The following is a 21839-nucleotide window of genomic DNA, read 5'->3' as shown; positions in this document are numbered from 1 at the left end:
ACTGTCATCCAAGATAAACCATTCATAAAAATGGAAAATTAGTTAGCCAATAGCACAGTTTCAGGTCTTAATTACCAACTGCAGATTGGCTGGCTGCTGGATAGTTACCCATTTAGTTATAAATATTAATGATGACATTTTCTCATTCACATTTCTCTTTAGTACACACAAGATTTCATTATGCTTAATCCTGAAACCACTCACAGTCATCCTTCTCTGTCCCAATCTTCTTTCTCTAGAGTAATTCTACAGTGAAAGGAAATGAGGTTAGTCTAACATGACTTAGTTTTCTCATGAATCAGTGCTGGGCCAACATGATTCCCTTTCCTTTCTCCACGAGCTGCCAAATCATTGGGGCGCTAATCTGTTACATTCTGACCTGGAACTGACATCTCAATTACTAGTTTATATATTCAGCATCTAATTTATCTCTAGCTCTTCTCTTCCTTTCCCAGCGTCTGAACTCCTTCCCTTCACATTAATCACACACTGAGTCACCATCTCAACCTCCGAGACATAAATCAGGTATCATCAGTAGTCATAAGAACTGCTTCTTTCCACATAGTGATTCAATAGAGAAAGCAAGATTGATTCAATAGCCTGACTCCCTGTGAGTTTCACTGTCCTCAAATTAATTTTTGGAATCAGACCAAGATGTGCCCTGAAAATGAAAGATGACTATATGTCAATTAGCAGTTGGAAAATACATATGGCTCCTGCTGCTTACTAAACATTTTAGCAGAAAAGCTGGAAATAAGGCAGGGAAACATTGAAACGGGGTGGTTCAAAAATCAACTAAGTTCTCACCCCATCCCACCTTCAGAGCCAGAAAAAAATAAATAAATAAAAGAATTAAGACCATGAGCAGCATGCAAATGAGATCCTACTGTAAAGCAGAGAGACACGCAGTGGTGAGGGAGAGCTTCAGATCACTTCCTCAGTGAGGGAAGCTGCCTGGGGTCTGTTTTTGGCTAACTCTGCTTTGATTTTATTAAATAACTGTGACAATGACATGACTTTGGGAAGAATACAATGAGGTATCATGTCAAAACACTGGGAGTTGATAAGCCTGTCCTTTTAAAGTACAGGGAGATCACAGCCAGCTGGACTTGACAATGAATAGGGAATGTGAACCAGACCTCTGCTGTCTCCACCCCCCCCCCCATGATTGATGGAACTCAGGAGGAGGGAATAAGGACAGAGCTGGACTTAGTGAGTCTGGCAGAGATTCTGGGAACAAGTTTCATGGAACACAAAGCTAGACATAAAATCAAACTTTTCAAAGGTTAAAGTTCACAGTCCTCCTCTAGAAGACTTATGGAGGGTTCTGGGAGCCAGCTAGTTATGTAGATAGTGACTTCTGGATTCTTTATCCATTAGCTTCCTGCATCTGAAAAGTCAGACTGATCCTTTGCCTTACAATCAAGAAACATCTTGTCTTTGATCCAGCCCTTTATTTTGGCATAACCAGTACACCACATGAACGCCACATAAGCCTGAAAAATGTAGCTGTGAACTAAAACAGAAGTGAGCAAAGAGAGACCTTTAAGATCGCCACAGGACTTCCTGATACCAACCAGCCCCTTCAACAAGACTGAGCCCAGCTCAGCAGGACTTCTGTCAACTAGAGGGAAAGGGCTGATGTCTTAGAACAGTAATTGTGACACACACAAACACAGCTGGCCCTGGTAAAGCTGGGCTGCCTTCCCCTACCTTCCACACCCTGCAGAGACAAGCCAGGAAAAGCTTCCAGAGCGAACGTGAATATGCAGACTGTCTAGATCAACTGGCATCCTAGTTTCTAAGAACTGCCACACTGCCTTGTAGTGAGGTTCAAACCCAGTATACACAAACATCTTGCAGAAGTTGTCAAAGTGGAGATTCTAGCCCCATGGCCTCAGCCTGGCTCCCTTCATGTCTCTTCTTTCCCCCAAGAAACACAACAGCAGGCAACTTGGCACTGTCAAGTTCACAGCTTTTCTAGCGCCACTGACCTGCATCTCTGTCCTTTTCTTTCAATCAGCAAGGGAAATAAAACACAACCCTAAAGATTACACCATTGTCTTCATCTTCTCTACCTGTCCCTTTTCTTTCTTTATAACTCGTGATATATTCATAAACACAAACAGTAAAACACTAGGGAAATCATAAAACTGAAAACATTCTAAGGAAGTAGAAAGGCCAAAGGGTGTTGAAATGTTACTTCTGGTCAAGCCCTTTTTTCTACTGCAGTTGAGAATGAACTGCTTCTGGGAGCCTGAGCCTACGCTGCCTTCACACACAGACAGTAGTAGCGACCCTTCACCAACAGCAAGTGGCACAGCTTCAGCTGCATAGAGCCTGCCATGTCAAGGCATGCTCAATAAAATCTGCCTGAGATTTTCTAGAAAGGCTAGATCAAGGCCAAAGCTGACATGAAATGGGGCAACCTGCCTCAGAGGATCAGAACTTTGAAACACATGACCTCACTTCTTGCTGCTTCCACTGTATACCTTTTTACTATCACACCTGCAGGAGAGGAAGCATAGGCGATGACAATGATTTCCTAAGAGTGGCCCTTGAGTTAGAAACAGTGGTGCCAGCTTCACTTTGGAACTTGCTAAAGATGGCAAAAAAGAGACTCGGTCCCAAGGGTACTGTGTGGCTGAGGCCCAGTAATATGCTAACAAGCTCTCTGAGTGATTCTGATAAGCTGAATCACTGACAAAGTAGTTAAGAACATGGATTCTGCCACCTCACTAATTAGTTTGCATTCTGACAGCTGCTCACAGAACCTTTTGAGAAAGTCACTTTAGAAGTCAATGAACTCTTGAAGTGCTCAGAACAGTTGCTGAAGCAATGTAAAAACTACTGGCAGGAAGCATCAAACTACCTCTTACCTACTGCTCTTACTGGCAGGCATATTTCTCAGACCAATAGAAAATGGCATCATGCTATTTGGTAAGCTGACCTCCCCTCTCCCCAGCCAGCATAGAGAAGCAAAGGAGCTTTGGTTTGGAAGCAATGAGGACACAGAGTGTGCACTCAAGTATTGAAGCCAAAGTTCCAAGTTCAGACATTGTACTTGCTGAGAAGAAATACAGGGCTCATTTCTGTTTGTCTTGAGGCCTGATTCCCATACTTGGAGCCCAGAAATTATACAGAACCCAACAGGGACATCTTTCATTACCTCCCTTTGTCATATGCTTTTCCTGTTCATGGTTTCTCTCTAAAATGCTAGCTATTAAACTATGTTTATTTCACTGATGAAATAACTGATGACAGTTAAAATACTCATTGACCAACACCTGCACGGCTTAGGCTATTGTTAAAAGGACAGGACCAGATCCCACACAATTTCCATCCCCTGCAGTCAGAAGAGTTTCCTTATAAAACAGACATGCCTTAATTTGCCTGACCTGGCGGTTCAAATCTGTGCAGTGAGTTACATCAAGGGTAATGAGCATGCAAATCGAGTAGACATTTAACCCATGTGCTAAGTATATGTCACACATTCACAGTTAGCATGTTTAGGCTACTGATAGCTTCTGCCCATATGCAAGGCTTCTAAATGACACTGGCACTTGGAGCCAAGTAAGCAATCGTACAATTCCATTGGCAAGGATGAAGGTATTTATGCTGCTAAATTTATGTGCTCTACTAAATCCTGAACTCACTTGCTCATACACAATTGTTTCCCAGGGCCCATCAGCAACATTTTATTTTCAGAGATACTCCACCTCTCCTTTGCATCATCAACAAATATCCATCTCTCCTTTGCACAGCATCATTACCAAAGAGATCTAAATGGTCTGAAATGCAACTGGGTAAAGATTAATACTTACTTCCCTCCTTGCTTCTAAAGGAAGGGAAGTTACAGTAGTGGAAAGAGTGTGAGCTTACACATCAAAAAAGGGTGGGGCTCAGACACCTGTACCATCATGGTCTGTGACCACAGATAAATTGTACCATCTGTAAGGCTGTTTAAACAGTCACACAGGAAGAATGCAGTGCTCATATTACAGCCATTTTTCAGTAATAAATATGATAAAAGGAATAAAGCACAGATGTGGCAAAAAGTCGACCTTAAATATTATTAATTTATGTCAGTAAATATTAATCTCCTTTTGTTCCTCTCTTACAAATGACAAAACACAATCTTATCAAAATTGCCAAAAAAGAAAAATCCCCAATAAATATCAACTTGTAGGGCACATCAAACAATATAAGATCAACGTGGCTTTAACATCTAAAACACATAATTAAAATCATAAGTACTAAAAAGCGTGAAGAAAGGGAAGTGTGCCCACGGCCCCCTGCGAGCATTGGAAGTGTGTTAGTGTGTTGGTTTTGGTCTTGTTACAGAACATGGCAGTTAAATTATTCTGCTTTTATCATTTTAATGTCAATGCCAACACATAATCGACACATTTATGTAAGTATGAAACATTCATCACTTTTTAGTTAAGGAAAATACTCCTGCTACTGCCCACAAAGTTGGCCTCTGTGCTTGGAACAAGACACTACTAGCTTTAGTTTCAGAAAGCAGGAGAAAGGGGACAACTTTCTATGAACGAAAATCAAGGAAGGTTTTAAAATAGACACAACATTGAACCTTGGTCTCAAAAGATGAACAGAAATTTGTCAGCTGGAAAAGAAATGTCAGGCAGTGGGATGATAGCATCCAGCACAGCACAGAACAGGAAAGCCAAATGGCCACAAGCACAGTATAGCAGGAGGGTCGACTCCATCCGTCAAACTCTGGGATGCAGCTCTCCCACGTCAAACGCACATCTTACTAGTTGACATCACCATTCAAGTAACATACAGAGAGAACACAACGCTCATGCTCTAACAGTGAGAATGCAATGAAAAGGAAAAACTATAGCCTGGGAACTGTAAGGGCACAGCAAGGCCTGAGGCTCAGGTCTTACTGCCCTTACCATGGTCTGTCCCCTACCACTGTCCCCGACTACAGTGGTGAGAATGTTCTAAATGTGCCATCATTCTGACTCCATGTATTCCTCCTCCTTGTTTGTTCCATAGCAAGTGGTTGGCAGAGGTAGATCATTCCAATTGTAGTTGAGAAAATGAAGGCTTCGGTCATGTCTGCAACTGCACAGAGGAAGTGAGAGCAATTCTTTGGAGCCTAAAACCATATGACATCACATTTACAATTAAGCCACCAAAAATTAGCATGCAAAACAGCCACTGCCAAGGGGTTTCTAGCTATCATTGCCATAGGCGGCATACTAAAATTACCCAGAGACACGGACATACTCAAATGATTTCTGACAAAGGTCCAAAAAATCCTAAAAAAATGATCTTTTAAGAGTCATTGATTACAAATAGAATAATTGTAATACATAGACAAAAATAAACCATAGTCAACACCTTATAGTTCATTAAAAAATTAATTCAGGAGGAATCATGAACTTAACACAAAATCTACAAACATCCCAAAGACGTTTTCAACATCATTTCAGTTAGGTATGGAACACAGTCTGTAATTCCAGTACTCAAGAAGCAAAGCCTAGAAGAATGCATGCTCAGGTCCATCTGTCTCAAACACTAAACAAACAAGTCTTTAAAAAGATGTTTGCATCTGGGCTAAGTAGAGTATATGTGTAATGATGTGAGGACAAAGGTGGACACTAGGCACCATGCTGAGTGCTATCTCACTTAAATTTTTAAGACTCCTAGATGTGGGAACAAATGAGCCAGAGCCTGGATGTCTGCTTGGCCCCTGCAGTAGCAGCCACCAACTAAGGCCTGCTTCACCATAAAGGAAAAAAGGAGGTGAGATTATTTGGCATACAAACCACGGCTTTTTTTCTTCTTTCTTGTACAAAATAGACCTTGTCTATTTGTTTTTGAGACAAGTTCTCCCTATGTTGGCTAGTTTCCAACTTGCTATGTAGCCCAGGCTGGCTTCCTATCTCTCTGCCTCCTAGTATTGTGATGACAGTCACACATCACCATGTCTGGCTACAAGATGGGCATCTGAGGGTGTGTGGTCAGTGTGATTCTAGACAGGAGTCAGTGGAGCCAGGAGCTACATATAGTGACTTGGTTTCATGTCTCCTCTTTGGATGAATGGCTGGGCAGAGGCCCTGTGTCTATTCTTTACCTGGAAGTCAAAAGTATATGGTGAGCCCACACACACCCACTCTTCTTCATACCTCAGTTTCACAGTGGCCAGCATGGACTATGATCCGCTATGGCCCAAGACTCCAAACACAGACCCTTCTGTTCACCGGCATGACAAGAATTTTGGATTAGAGGGTATTCAAGGGATGGGTTATAGCTAATCAAAAGTGACTGCCTGTCCCTCAAGCACTCCTATTGTTCCCTCAAAAAAGCATCATCATCTAAACCTGGTAAACCATTGGTCAACAGACTACCACAGGGAGGGACAGGCAGCCTGAGGGGTTTCAGTACGTGTGTCTCACTCTTCAACACCTGCCTCCACCTGTCTTCTGAAGCCATGCTGGCCAGGGCTTGCAGAAACTGCTCATGTGCAAGGACATGTCCTCCCTGGAAAATACACCTCTGCAGCCACTAGAACTGTGCAGGTAGGGAAGGGTTAAAGCATGTCCTAGCTGTGACTCTCTGTTGGGATCATATTGAAAAGCTGAGGGGTTTACAGAAGAGCGAGGATACTGCCTCCTTCTTAGCCAACATTTGCTTTCAATTACCGGGAGTAATCTCCTTCCTCCCTTTCCCCAGCCTCCACTGTTTCTACCACACTCTATATTAAAAATATATTAAACCATCTTTTCCTATTTAATATTTTCCTTAAGCTTTGTTTACTCAGCTTCCTGGGCTCACTGACTTTCCTGGTTAATAAAGGAACAGAGATGATTAGGTTCCTTGGAACACACCAGTCAAGGCAGAACCAGGAGAGAAAGCACCTAGATACAAGAACTGAACCAGTGAAGCTTTATAGTTTCAATAGATTAAGACAAGGGCCTGCTGGACCCTTTACCCTTCTGGCTTTCTGTCCCAAACACACCCTTAGCATTGTTATATCTGAAGATAGGGTCTTTTTTTTAATTAATAATTCTGCTATCACTAAAAATGAGAGGGATAAGCACAGTCCAGCAGAGTATCTGGGAAGCTCAATGGTAGGCAACACAGGTGGGGGGTGCCGCGAGTAGGGTGGGCTTCAGTTCTCCTGACTGGGCACCTCTCTGGAGGTCAGTTTCACAGTGGCTGTAAAATGTTCAAATGGAACATTATCATGGATATAATAATCCCACCTCCTAGGCTTGCTGCTGTAGACATACGTACACACGTGAAGACATGTACAGGAGAGTCAATGGGATGGCAGTTGGATGCAGTTTACCATTGGGATGGCAAGATGAGTTATGGCAGACTCATACTTTAGCAGCCTGGCCACTGCTACACTGCACACGTGGAACAGCCATGTGTATGGTACATGTGAGGCTAGAGCTTCCTAAAGGTAAGAATATTGATGTTTTAAGCTACAAAGAAATAAAAACAAAGATGTGGTTCTTCCTAGCCCTATGCAAAATGTCCAGAGCTAGACAGATCACATGTTCTAAGCCAGACTTAGGGAGGAGAGTTAGAATTTCTGGAAGCACAGACAGGATGACAGAGAGGAGGATACTGTAAATCCCAAGGTTTCAAGGACACGGCCATGATAACAACATCCGGGAACAAAGAGCCTACCAAACAGTCTACTTAAGTCTACTGGGGGGGGGGGCAGGGTAGGGTGGGGAGGAATGGGGAGAGGTAAAGTGTGTGTGTTGACGGAACCACACAAAGCTCTAAACACATACATAGAGATATTAACAACAGATAAGGGTTTTGGATAACATTTAAAACAAAAATTAGAAAGTGTGACAAATACCAAGGCAAATGAGAAAAGAAACAACTTTTCAAAGTTGAGAGTAGTTCTGGAGGACGGAACTTCAAGTTGGGTAGCACTGGGGGGCGGTGGGGGGGGAGAGGAAGGGCCAAGTGAATTACTCAACTTCTAGATTAAATTGAACAGTTGGTTTTTTGAGACAGGGCCTCCCACTGGAGCTAAGGATATCCAGGAGCACACCATGTGGTCCAGGGAGGCTTTGAAGCTCCTGCTTCTTTCTTAGTTTCCTCAGAGTTACTTTTCATTCTTGTAGGATGGCCCTCATGAGCTCCACTCAGACATTCATATTCTGTGCAGTCCCCTCAAAACTGAATTGGCTGGCCTGCCTGTGTCGACCAGAGAACCAAACTGCATTTCATTTAATTTAAAAACGTTTATATATAATAAACAATTATACTGTTGAGATGACTCAGTGGTTAAAAGCACTTGCTGTTCTTACAGACGATCTGAGTTTGGTTCCCAGCACCCACAAGGCAACTGACACCAAACTCTTGCTCCAGAGGGTCCAACGCCCTCTTTGGCTTCTGCAGGCACATGCATGTAGACGAAACACCTATACACACTACAAACAAAAACCAAAAAACCCAACAAAACACTTTTTTTTTTTTTTGTAGCTCTATCTGTCCTGTAACTCACTATGCAGACACTGTTTGTGTCTGCCTCCTCAGTGCAGAGATTAAAAGCATGCTCTACCACCCATGAATAAATAAATCTTTAAAAATTTTCACTGTTCAAAAAAGAAGGCAACAATCCATAGAATAGAAAAATGTTTATAAATAAAAACTTTAGTAAGGGATTAATATGCAAAATATAGAAAGAATACAAATGTAAGAAGAGAGCAAGCCTGATTTTTAAAGTGGGCAAAGGAGGTGAAGAAGCAAATGGTAGCTAGACACTCATGAAAAGATATTCAACATCCTAAGTTACCAGGGAGACAAAAATCAAAAGTACAAGATACCAACTCATACCCATTAGGATGGTTACAATTACAAGACAAGATCGTAAGTGCTGAGGATGAGGAGTGCAAGGAACCTATGCATTACTGTAGGACCATGACCCTACTATGGGACTATGACCCCCTGTGGGTCCATGATTCCACTATGGGACTAGGACCCCACTGTGGGACCATGAACCTACTGTCAGAATAGGAACCAGTAACTATGAAAAACAGGATAGTATGGCTTTAAAATGGTACTGCCTTTCTCCTTGAAGAAAATGCCAAGAGGCAGGTTTCCCTAGGGCTGAGTAGGGTCCAAAGGTCCAGGGAAAGCCCCAGACAGCTCTACAACAGTATGGCACTGACAACAGGGCTAAGCTTCAGCAAGATGGCAGAGGGCTGAGGAGGGACAATGACCTTGTCACACCCCTTGAGCACACCCATTGCCTACGTGTCCCATCAAAGGTGGAGTTTGGTTGTCCTATTCCTGCACAGAAACAGACCAATGTTCTCCAAAGTAGTAGCTCAAGGCATCCGTCACCACTGGGGAACCTAATGGCTACTTCGATCATGTTAAATGTGTCAAGGAGGCAAAACCAGCTCCTCAGCACCACTGTCTTGGCTTCCTTTTGCCACATGCAGGGCCTATGTTGGAAAAGACAGTATTCAGCAGAGCCCCACAGCTTCCCTGTAAGGTGCTAGGGTACACAGTCTCTGTAGTTCAAGGCTGGTGCTCTTGACTGCAACATGAGTGCTCTGGCAACACATTGGCCCCTGTGCTTGGAAGCTACTACAATGGCAGTACTAAGGGCTGCTGTACTTCTATGGCTATGCAGTGCCCAAACACGCCTGATCTTATCTGAGGACTGCGAAGCCACAGCTAGTGGGCGCTCTGCCCTTATTACTAATGTTACTAAGACCACCTCCGATTCCATCTTTGACATCAGTAGTTACATGACCCTTGACCTCTGGAAAGAGAATAGTATTAAGTGTTTCTATGGGACCACCTCATAAAAGATTCTCACCAGAGCATACTGGCCATCACCTAGTGTTTTTATATAAGAAAAAAAAAATTAATCCAGAGGAAAAGAGCCATAAGTATCACATAATCCAGTAATTCCATTTCCAGGTACTCTCCAAATAATCAGAGGCAGGGTCACCAAAAGAGACCTGTGTTCCTTCATATCTATTCACAGCAGGCAAAACTTAAATGTAGATCAACCACGTAGACAAATCCACTCTGACACGTGTTATTTATAAGGATGAACCTTGAAGGCATAATGCAGAATGGACAGGTCATGTAAGCACTGTAGAAATTCCACCAGTAGCTAGAGTAGTCAAATTGGCAAGACAGAAGGCAGAACAGAAGTTCTAAAGGGGAGGGGTGGAGAATGAGGAAACCATTTAGTGATACCTTCCAGTTTTACAGAATGAAAAAAACCTACAGATGATGTGATGTTGCAGAGTGAATGTCTTAACTGTACACTTGGGAGTGATTAAAATACCAAATTTTATGTTGTTTTGACATAAAAAATTAAATTAATTTCATGTTATGTATATTTTAGAATCATGAGAACTGAATACAAATGAGAACATGTAACTCCCATGGCTCTACCTTACCCTCTGTTGAATCATCTGAGGAAGCCAACACTAGCTGTAAGCTGGACAGAAGGCCCCGTGGAAAAGTCCAGGTCATGAGACGCCAGGACCTATATATGAGATGCACTAGCAAGCAAAACCTCCACCCGAGAGAGCAAGCCATCTAGAAATGGACACAGAAACAGAAACGGACCCCACAGCCCCAGGGAAGCAGCAGCTGGCCATGGCCTTCTGGCTGCATTCTCCTGACTGTGTCACAGGAGAAGTCAAGCCAGAACCACGTGGCTAAGTTGTTCCTTAACTCCCCACCCACAGAACGGAGACAGCAAATGCTTATTGTTTTAGATTAACTTGGAAAGGACAAGAACCAGCTTTATAGGGCTGTCATACTGCAGCAGCCTGTATTCCTTTGGGGTACAGTTTAGGGTACAGTAATGTTACGGGCTACAGCTGTAGGCAGAAGGCTCTCAATGGTTCTGGACTTAGCGGCCTTACAAGTATGTGATGTTTGGTCAGCTTTTTACATATATTTAGGCTACTTCTTTGTTTCTTTTGGTGCTGGAGTCAGAACCCAAAGCCTCACACATGCTTGGCCCCAGCAGTCCTCTAACTACATGTTTCAGTTTCAGTACAGTGTTCCAGCTGTGTTTATCACACAAAACGTCTAGCTGGTTGGCTCTTGTGGCATAGGGTGGGGCTGGGTATGTTTATAATATTTATGAAAGGAAGTATGACATCAAGCTAGTGCCAAATATAGAATGTACATTTACTTGGTACTGAAACAACTTTGCCTGAGAGCACAGCGGAGTCACACCAGGGTAGTCCTGGTGCCAAAGGCTGGGTCAGGGAAGAGCACAGCACAGTTCTTCCACAGTTGGCAGCCCAAGCTCTGCTTTCATACGAAGTCCAACTCAGAAACTCACGAGGCTAAGGACTTTTATTGTCTTTGAATCTCTTCAATTGTGTTGATTGGAGTTCAGTTATGTGGATGTGTGAGGCACACACAAAACCAGGGAAGCAGCTGCTGCCTTAACTAGGCCAACTGTGCTTTAAGGTGCATTACCAGAGAAAACCCTATCTCCTGTTCAAAGCCAGCAAACTGATCGATGGTTCAGTTTGAAGGACCTGATGTGATGATCTTCATAAAGAAAAACATTGATTTTTTTTAGAAAGTCATGGTGGAAGTTCTAAAGTCAGCCTAGGTGCTTGCCAATAACTGAGTGGATAAAGAAATGTGATAGGAATTAGTGTTACTCAAAAAGGACAACATAAATTCTAAATTTAAACACACATGCACACACATTCTCACATAATCTCCCTATAACATCTATAAAATTGCATACAGATGGCATGGGATGTTATTCCTATTTACTGAGCATGCACTCAATACAAAAGTGGTGTCCTAAGCACACCATCCTCATTTTCTCCTAAGAACAACTCTGAAAAGGAGACATTTGCCTTGATCTGAAGGTAAGAATATTAGCTTCAAAAGCTGGTGAAATAGTGGCTAAAAAAGTGGAATCCAAGGTGGTGAATCTCTAAAATACATAACCTCAAGCACTAGGTCATAATGTATTGATGTAAGACTTCAGGATTTCAAAATAAGAGAATCTGAAATTACTTAAGCCAGACTACGGTGCTAAAAATGATATACTTATTTATCTCAATTTTTTTCTTAAAGATATGCTTCAAGGTACTATTCTGTCTGTCTCTCTTGGGGTGTTTGTGTGTATGTATGTGTTTGTGTGTGGTATGTTATGTGTGCATGCGTATGTATGTGGGCTGTTAAGAGGCACTGAACATTAGAATCTTGACAGACAGTGCAGCCTTTCTAGATGAAAGGTCAGAAATTAGAGAAAGGAAGATATCAAGAAAAGGGGTGCCATGGGTTGAGGGTCACTGGATTTGGGGAACATCTAACAGAGAGAAGCAGGTCATGGAGAGGACAGGAGTAGGGACACTGAGGAAGGTGTGTGCATGACTGAGGAAGACAGAATGAGGGGCACAGGGCCTAAGTGAGTGTATGGAGACCAGTGGTCACTCTGAGGACAGTCGCTGAGAGGGCAACTGCAGTTGCCCTCAGCTCAGAGCCTGGCAGGCAACTCTTGCTGGCAAAAGGTCCGAGGGTTAAAAGAGGGAGCTCAGCAGGCTGGACAAGAGAGGGAGGCAGGCAGTAGAAAAGAACGTCCTCACAGGTCTGAGAGGAGGAGCTGGCAGGCGTCAGGAGAGTGATGATAGGAAGGACCTGGAATGGACTCCGGGCTTTAAACCCTTGCCAAGTTAGCCTAGTAACGCTATACTGCTCGTGACTCAGCAGGGACATCAGGCTGTACATCAGCAGCATAAATAAACAGGGCTGCTTTACAGGGATGCAGAGTTACTAGAACTGAGAATACTGAGTAGGCAGGGCTTTACAGCTAAAAGAATATCCATGAACAGGATCTCTTTAGAACCTTTAGAACCTCCATCACTCTTCTGTGGCAAATTTTGGCTTACATTTGACGATTTGCCCCAAGTCAGGAAGTCCCAGGCAGATCTGGGCCTGGAGCCTAGGTCTTCCCAAGTCCTGCTCCAGGGTTCTCTGGATAGATATAAAATACAACCCTTCCCTCAACAAGCTTACATCTCAGGAGTGGAAAACAAAGGTAGCTCTGCAAGGGAACAAAGGCTGAACCCCACATGAGTGGAATCCAGAGGCAGAAGCCTGGGCAGAGAAAGGGATAGTTCAGCAGGAGAGCAGAGGCAGAGAACACCGTGGACCGCACCTGGCTTCTTGGACCTACTCCATCCCTGTCCCCAGCACAGTTGTGGCTACCAGTTAACAAACATCTACTGCTGGCATGGATAATGAGGAGCCAGGAGTGAACAAGAAATTTCTTCCAGAGCCAGCACAGTTCCTTGCTGGGAGACATTGGGAAAGGGAGTGATAAGATAGCTCAGTGACATCTATCACTAGCTCATATGTGAGAGCCCAGTCTTCCCAAGAAATGCAGGACCTCCAGGTCTCCAAACTCAACCATGTTCCATTCTAGAAGAAAAGGCCCAGCTTCTCCTACAGCAGGTGTTAAGAACAGGACAGCCAAAAGGGAGGGGAGGGTGGGGCACTCAAGGGGCTAGTTCTCAGCAGAAGAGTAGTTGACTGGTAAAGCCAAGTGGGTGTGTTTAGCCCTGAACTCCACAATTTCACATTTAACCCTCCAAAATATGTCTAAGCTCTTTTGTGTATGCTATGCACATATCATAAAGAAATATGCAGCAGGGGACACACAGTGTCGGCAAAGTGCTGAGACAGCATACCTGGCAGCTGCTAAAACAAAACTTCAAAGATCTGGCTTCTTTGGAAAGCCATCAGGCAGGACCCCACCCATTCCCTCACTAGCCACAGCTTCCCTGGGAGCCAGGGCATGTAACCACTTCCGCATGTTTGGCTTTGTTCCCCAGGGCTGGAGCTTTAGAAGCCATGTCAGGACTACCAGCGGGGCAGGTGGGGAATGGGGTGAAGCAGAGGGGTGAAAGGGAAGCAAGACCTACCCAGCATCTAGCCAGGGACTACTCAGAAAACAAAGTGCTAATACTTTGAAAGCTCTTCCTGTCAGGTGGTCCGGCTCCAGACTGGTTAGGCACTCACTCATAACACAGAGATTTCCAAGGCTTTAGAATTCACCCTTCCCAGGACCACAAATCAGTTCAAGAGCAGCATCTGCGGTAAATGGCTAGATCTAAACAAAAGAGGCTCAAGTCTATAGAAGATCCTGAGAGGATGATCAAGAACATGCCTTTCATAGAATTTCATTTCTTTTTAGTTTTCTGACTAATTTGGGGCTTTTATTATTCTCTGGGTCTGTGCTGCCCAAAATGAAAACTGCAAGCTACATGTGTCTTTTGAGCTTTGACTTAAGGCTAATGAGACTAAGAAATAAAACTAATTTTTTTTTTTTTTTTGAAAAAAGGTTTTCTATGGCCCAGATGAGCCTGGATCAAGCCATTTAGTGGAGGGTGACCCGAATTTAGATTTAAGTACCAAAGTGTAGTTTGTGACTGCCATACTGGATAGTGCTAGCCTCCTTAGGGACCCTCTGAGCTTCACTGAACATTTTGGTGGGGCTCTATTCAGAGACAAAGTTACAAAGCATGTGGCCTTCATCCTTCCAAGCCTTTTACTGTAATGTGGGCAGCAGGGCAAGCACACAGGCTACCACTATACAAGGCAGAGCACAACGCTGTGTGTTAGGAGCAGAGCTGGGGGCTGGAGAGATGGCTCAGTGGTCAACTCTTCAGAAGACCAATGTTTAGACCTCAGCATTCTCATCAGGCAGCTTGTGAGAGCCTGTAACTTGTGTTCTAAGAGACCCGAGTCCCTCAGCTGGTACTCATACGCATGCATGTAGTCCTTTGAACGTATACACCACACACACAAATACAACTGAAGTCTTCTTTTTCCGGGGTGGTGAGCTGACAACGTGCATTCCCTCCACATCAGTCACTCACATAGAGGAGGCCAGGAAGCTTATGTCGAAAAGGACCAAGGAGCGCCTATAATCAGAGGCACACATTCAGCAGATGCTACAGCTTTTTGCCAAGATGCATGAAAGAGGCTGGGAATGAAGGGTGGACATAGATGGCAGGCCACTCAAGTATGCTAGAAACGGCTTTAAGAGTCCTGCAGGTTGTACTGAATTGGAGAAGGTGACAGGAGCAGGGAGCCTGCCCATCTCATCTCTATATTCAGTAGCCATCCTCTGACTACAGAAGGCCTCTTGCTTGTAGGATACTTCTGATTTTGTATAACTAGAAGAAATAAATCAAAGTAAGGGGCCTGGTGTGGTAGCTCACACCTATAATCCTAGCACTAGGGCCTATTTTTATTTTTTCACTGTGTAACACTGGGTGGCCTGTGCTTTGTGGAACAGGCTGACCTCACACTCACAGATATCTACCAGACATCTCCCCGAGTGCTGGGATTACAGGTGAGCGCCTAACCCTCGCCAGCTGGTTTTTGCCTCTCTGTAGTGCTGGGACTAAATGTGAAAAGGAATGATAGGAAGGCAGGCTGAGGCCATAAGGATGGCCGGTCACCTTGGAGATTTAGCCCAAATCAGTCTTTTTGTTTGTTCTTCAGACTGTCGCATTATTAGGTCAATTTTTCCTGAAAAATTGTTCTGGTGACACAAATTAACAAGGTATTAATGAACAAAGAAAGATATTTAGAATAAATAAAACATTAGAAAAACAGCCTGGAGAGGTGGGCTCTGTGCTGAAGCCCAGCACTGACCCATTACCAGTGCTTTGCTCTCGATTTTCTCCTGCTAGTTTCTCATTTAGCTATGAATGTGGAAGAGATCAGAATAAGCGATTATCTATACTTCTGAAAGATACCCGACTTTTTGGTATCTTAGTTGTGTAAAATAAAAAGATCTCAGAACTAGCTAGATTTTAATTCCTATTTCTGAGGCTTAGAATTATTGTATTTATCCAAACTATTTCCCATCCAGGCTCTCAGAAATACCCTGCCCACTTTGCAGGTCTTTCCCTGCCTCCAATTTTCTTCACAGACCTGTATACTGTTCACATCCTGGGACTGGATGGAAATTCTTACTTTCCACCTACTGGTACCTTGTCTGCACTGTGAGGTACCCTGGCTCCAAGTGCTTCCTTTTAATCACCTGCTTTGGTTTTTACATGGAAAAAAAAAAAAAACAAAACAAAGCCAAAAAGCCATATAAACTAGTGTTCCCTAGTCCACTTGACCAATCTGTCAAAGCTAGCTAAAAGAACAGAAGCATGAATCCTAACTGTCTGATGGTTCATAGATCCCACACAGTCAGGTACCAAGAAACCCCCACCTACCCTTCCTATAATCAGCTTCCACCTTTTCATAATGTTTTGGTCAGTTTATTCAACCAGCATGAATATTCTTGTCCTCTGAACGTACCACTTTTAGAATAATGCTATTTATCAATAAGGCACATACTTTCTTATAGTACTCACATTAACAATGTCACTCCTTTTTCTTCCTGAACCAGCTCTGATGGCAGGCTGATGGGCAAGGCACATTAGTACACCAGCATCAGATGAAACCATTCTCCCTGATGGACCACTACTCACACCAGTCTCACCTCCCCTCTCTCCCCAAGGAGTTCCATGTCCTAGGTATCTGGGGAAGAAGTAAGGAAAGTCTCTGGAGCTTGTACTTTAAACCCAAGCGCTAGCTTTCCGCAGCCTGGAGAGAATGGTAGATGCCAGCAGCAGCACGATGGGGCTTCGCAGCCCACTTTCTTTGGTGTCATCTGGCCACAGAAGATGATTCAAAACCCCTAGTCATTACGCACTGGTCATCCTTCAAGGGATCTTCCCCTGTCATGTCAGAAAGCCTTAATTCTCACCTAAATTCTTCCACATCACAGTCACATCACTGAGACATACCCATATTTCTCTCTTGTTGAAGGATGACAGCAAAATCTAAGAACCAGGCCAAATGTCATGTTGATCATTGTCTTGAAACCTAATTAATATCAACTGGAGATTCATCAAAGTTGCAAATCAAGTCTTTGCTACCCCTGAAGCACACAAATGGTCACATTAGGACAATTCTGCTATGACTTACCACAAATGCTGGGTGGTGAATATTTAAACCTCAAGTTCTCCCATACTGTTTCTCACCTGTCACAAGCTTTGATTATGCCTCCTGAAGAACACACACTCTGCCCTGGTACTATGGGACACCACACAGTGACAGCTTCAGACTCTACAGGGGGTACAAAAGGGTGTGGGGCAGGAAATGCTGACCCAACAGTTCCCTGGTTCTATCACTGAAGTGAGGGAACCGAGAGCTCCCAAGAAACCACTTCAAACTGCTCCTCATTGCAGCCTCGAGGAGGAGGACCTGCACGGTTTCGGTTTCAGGTGTTAGGAGTCTATGGTCATTAAAACACAGGTACAGGAGTTTTTCCTTCATGCTTCTTCAACCCAAACTCTTGTTTGTTTTTTAAATGTTATAATGGCTATCTGTATACATAATATTAGGTATTACAAGTGGTCTGTAGACAAAGCATGTGGGCAGGTATGTGAGTTATATGCAGACACTACATAATGTCATATGAGGGACTAGAGTACCTGAGGCTTTGGTATCTGGAGGGTCCTGTAACTTCTCTTTCAGTGATACTGAGAGGTGACTAGAATTTCTCAGTTCTAACCAGGCACAGGAATCTGCTATTTATCACTCTAAAAACTAAAATAAGCATCAACTTCATTCAGATAGCTAAAATCTTACCAAGTTAAGTTACTTGAGATAGGAGTATGTGTCAGTGTGTGTGCTCACCCTGTGAGACTATGGGCTATGAAAGATATCCTGGTTCCCAGTGAAGAGAGATTTGGGACCCTGGTGACCCTAAGGGACAGTAGGAGTCTTTGTTTTACTCATGAAACCATGAGACCGTCACTAGCCACAACCCTCCATAGATTCGTGGCCGTCAGTCACGTAGGGCAAGCCCCAAGCCCTTCTACAGGTGAGGACTGACCATAGGTCACATAGCCTACAGAGCCGCTGACTTAACTCCTGTAGAAGCCCAGCCGTGGCTGCCACCAAACCCTGCAGCCCCGGCAGCAGCTGCCAAGACAAGGTCTTCCCAACCCTTCCTGTGTCCCCTCCACCCCAGGCTAGACACCACCCGCAGGCCCCTGCTCCATTCTCAGCTCTTCTTCAGCACACCGGCAGAGCCTGAATGTCCCAAGAGCCTGGAAACCAGATGGCCCCAGGCCTCTTTGTAGGCCAGGGGATGCTCTGGCTATCCATTCCTGAGCCTCAGGCGGTGCTTCCCCAACCCCGGAGCGGTGTCCTTGGGACTTCCCACAGCTCGACAACTGCCGGGGTTAAGCGCGGTCCAACTTCCAGTGTCCTGCCTCCCAACAGCCTGAGCCCCGTGGTGGAGCAGACACTGGACTCCCGCCACTAACCCAACACAAAGCAGCAACACACAGCAGTCTGTATTTCTGACTTGTGGATGAGAAGGAGCTCCTTCTTTTTCTTCATAGAGTAGGCCCTAAGTTCTCAAGCATCCTTTGCTTTGGTATGATGCCCAGACAGTTGTGAGAGACACATTTCTTATATTTACCAACATCCCCTCATAGTGAGTGTTGTGGCTGAGAGGGCACAGAAAGCAGGGAGCTTCAGGGAAATATGCAGAACTTTGCAAGTCCTATGCTGGGGAAGCCTCAGGCTCTGGGGTTGTCGGTGTGGAAGTCTCAGGGGGATGAAGGTCAGGTAAAGTTTGTTTTATGAAAAAGAAAAAGAGAGAAATAAGTAGTGAAAAATCACTTCTGTAGAGCTCCAACATAAAAGAGCTGTTTTGTTAGCCTGCCCCCTCCCCCCAAAGTGGTTTCTTTTTGTGATTGTGCTCTTTGGCTGAAGATGGTTGTTTATATAACAGGATGAAGTACAAAATTATAAAGCTCCAAACTCCTCCAGAGAAAGGCTGTCCCAAAGCTCGACCCCCAGGATAGATGGAAAATATGAGTGTTTACTGGCGGGAACACTGAGCTGCCATGGAAATGTCAACATTCAGAAGATAGCAGAGAGGAAGGGCGCTGTGCAGTCTCTGCCCTTCAACAGAGTTCAGCAAGGGTAGTTTCTCCTTGGCTCATCCCTGAGACAGCCCATCCTCCGAAAGACTGCCTCTGGGTAATCTTTCTGGCCTCCACGGGGCAGTGGCTATGCTATCTAGACTAGCTCAGGGTAGAGTGCTACAGCAGCATCTTGTCTTGGACAATCTGATCTCCCCACCCAGTGCCCCCAACTCAAATTATCAAGAACCTATACCTAAACCAGGCATTCTACTATGCTTGCTACTTTCACACACAACTCTACTTAATCTTTAATAACTAGCAAGGTAGGTATTATTATGCACATTTTTAAAAGATAGGAAGGGCTGGGGTATAGCTCAGTGAGAGAATGCTTGTCTAGCAACAATAAGGCTGTAGGCTTAATCTCTATTAATAAACACACACTGTAACTTGTCCAAGACTACAGACTCACTTGAGGAAACCAAGGTCTGTCATATATACCCTTCGGTTCTCTCCCTTTCTGTTGCCATACACTTTCCCTGCAGGGACTTCAGGGTCATTTCCTCTTAAGTGGGCAGCTTGGTTATTGAACAACTTCTGTGGAGCACAGACCTCTCTTTTAAATCTTTACACAGACTTTCATGTTGTTGTTTTATAAAGTGTCCTATTTTGTATTTCCCATTTTACGTGAACTGTCAGGCATGTTAAGTACATTCACGTTATTTTACAACAGATCCTAGAATATTTTCATTTTGCAAGGCTGAAACTCTGTGTCCAGTAAATGCTGACTGGACCTTCCTCTCATCTTGCCCAACTCTTGGCAATCACTGACACTCTATCTCTATGGCCCTGGGTGCTTTAGAGAGTGCACGTTTGTCCCTTTTGTGATGGCATCATCTCAGTGCACTAGCTAAAGGTTCTGACATGCTGTGGCAATAATATGTGACAGGACTAAAGTCTGACCTGTTCTTCATTCTCTTTCCTGTGCCATAACACACAGTTACCTGCTATGTGCTGTCTGGCATGGCTCTTTGTTTCATGTGTATATAACCCCTTTTCATACCAGATGTTAACTTCTTGGTGATCAAACACCATAGATTACATATCTTTTAATATCTACCTGCAAACCCTCTACTATGAACATGGACCATACAGTCAGGAGATCAGCGGCTACTGTGTTACTTGACTTTCTACCCTGACATATAGCACAATGCCTGACATGGGAAATGCGCAGGAAATATAGTAAAAAGAGATAAACACAGCAAATGCTGCTGACCAAGAACTAAGAAAGATAAGATGTTAAGTCAGAGACATGACTCCCCTAGTACTATCTAGGAGAAGTAATAAACTGAGAAAAATATTAGCTAAACAGAAATCTGAATCTTTGAAAAACTTATTCTAAATGTTACACACAGCAGGATACCAGGCTCTTTCCGATTGGCTACTGAAGAAGAGGACAGAGGGGAGGAGTAATAAAGACTGCCTTGAATTGTCAGGATTCCCATTCTCCGGTAGAATGCCAAGATGGAAGCACTTACCTGGGAGTTAGGGCTGGCTGAGCTGAGCATCCCATGCCCACAATATCTTGACCCATTACAAGTAGGAATAGATTCTGCTTGTATTCTGCCAACTCTCCTAACTTTAACATCGAGGAACAGACAAATCCCAGGATATATGTGTGTGTGTGTGTGTGTGTGTGTGTGTGTGTGTGTGTGTGTGTGTGTGTATAAAAGCCAGAGATGGATAAAAATAATTCAATGACAAATGCTGGAAAAACACACAAAGAAGCAGAGGCCAGACATTCGTGGGATTCCCTGACAGCTCGACCCACAAGGAAGGGCTGGTCTGGAAAAAACAGGGCCTCAGGTTTCTGCCAAGCTGTCTGAGGCCCTGTCCTTCCCAAATCACTCCAAGCAGCAGCCAAGACTTTACAGTAATCCTTCCAGGTCTCACAGAAGGACTCACAAAGAGAAAAGCATCTTGAGCCCACCAGGTGCTCATCGCCTAGAAAGTTTCCTTGGTGATGTGGTCCAGCTTCATGAAAGGCTGGCAGTAGAGGGGAGAGAGACTTGCATACCCGCTTTCATCCTTAAACGGTCCCCTCTATGCCCAGAAAACCCAACCTTGCTCACTATCTAGGGAAAATCCCAAACAGCCAGGTATAACATCTAGAGACCAGAGATGAGACCTGAGGAAAAGGTCATAAACATGTGATACCTGCATCCTGGAGTCCTACTGGGTAATTCCACACTGGCCTTGCTTGAGGCATGCCTCAGGCTTATACACATGTGACTGCATTTGGCCCTAACAAGTCCCTCTTCTGGAGAATGGCCTGCAATTAATCTCACTTATTACCTCTGAAAAGTAACAACAGAGGAATGGCGGGCCAAGTCCAACTCCAGAGTGTCTAGGGAACTGCAAGCTGCATGGCCAGGTCTCAGACTGTCTGGGCAAGTTGTGGCTCTCTGCCTTACTCTCCCACAACAAAGCCTGAGCAGGGACTCCAGACAGACCAAAGGAACCAGGGGATTTGAGGCGTTGGACTGAGCTCACACTGACCCAATGGGAGACGACAGCCCTGAGGCTACATTTGGAGCAGTTTCCAACAGCAAGGGAAGAATAAGGTTGTCTGGTGAAAACTTGTGTGATCCATAAAACGGAGAACAATAGCAACAGGGGGGAAATGAGGAGTAACACTATCTGTGAGCCCTTATGAGTCACTGGTTATTCATTCCTGTGGCTACCAAGTCTCCAAGTTCTCCAACATGCTGACGAGAGTACAGCCAGCACCAGGAGTCTCTTTACATCTTAGCTTTGCTGGGCAGCCTACTAGCAGACTATCAGCTTGGAATCTGCTGTTGCCAGCACAGA

General features: G+C 44.2%; 1 protein-coding gene across 2 annotated transcripts in view; it reads right to left on the bottom strand.

The window, feature by feature from the left end:
* TTLL5 (tubulin tyrosine ligase like 5) overlaps positions 1 to 21839 on the bottom strand; it is a 219522-nt gene that overhangs the window by 68847 nt on the left and 128836 nt on the right. The window lies entirely within an intron of this gene.

The sequence above is a fragment of the Micromys minutus genome, assembly GCF_963924665.1.
Source record: "Micromys minutus genome assembly, chromosome: 1".
In the NCBI taxonomy this organism is placed as follows: Eukaryota; Metazoa; Chordata; class Mammalia; order Rodentia; family Muridae; genus Micromys; species Micromys minutus.
The sequence above is the reverse complement of the archived record's forward strand: the minus strand, read 5'-3'. Positions and strand labels throughout refer to the sequence as shown.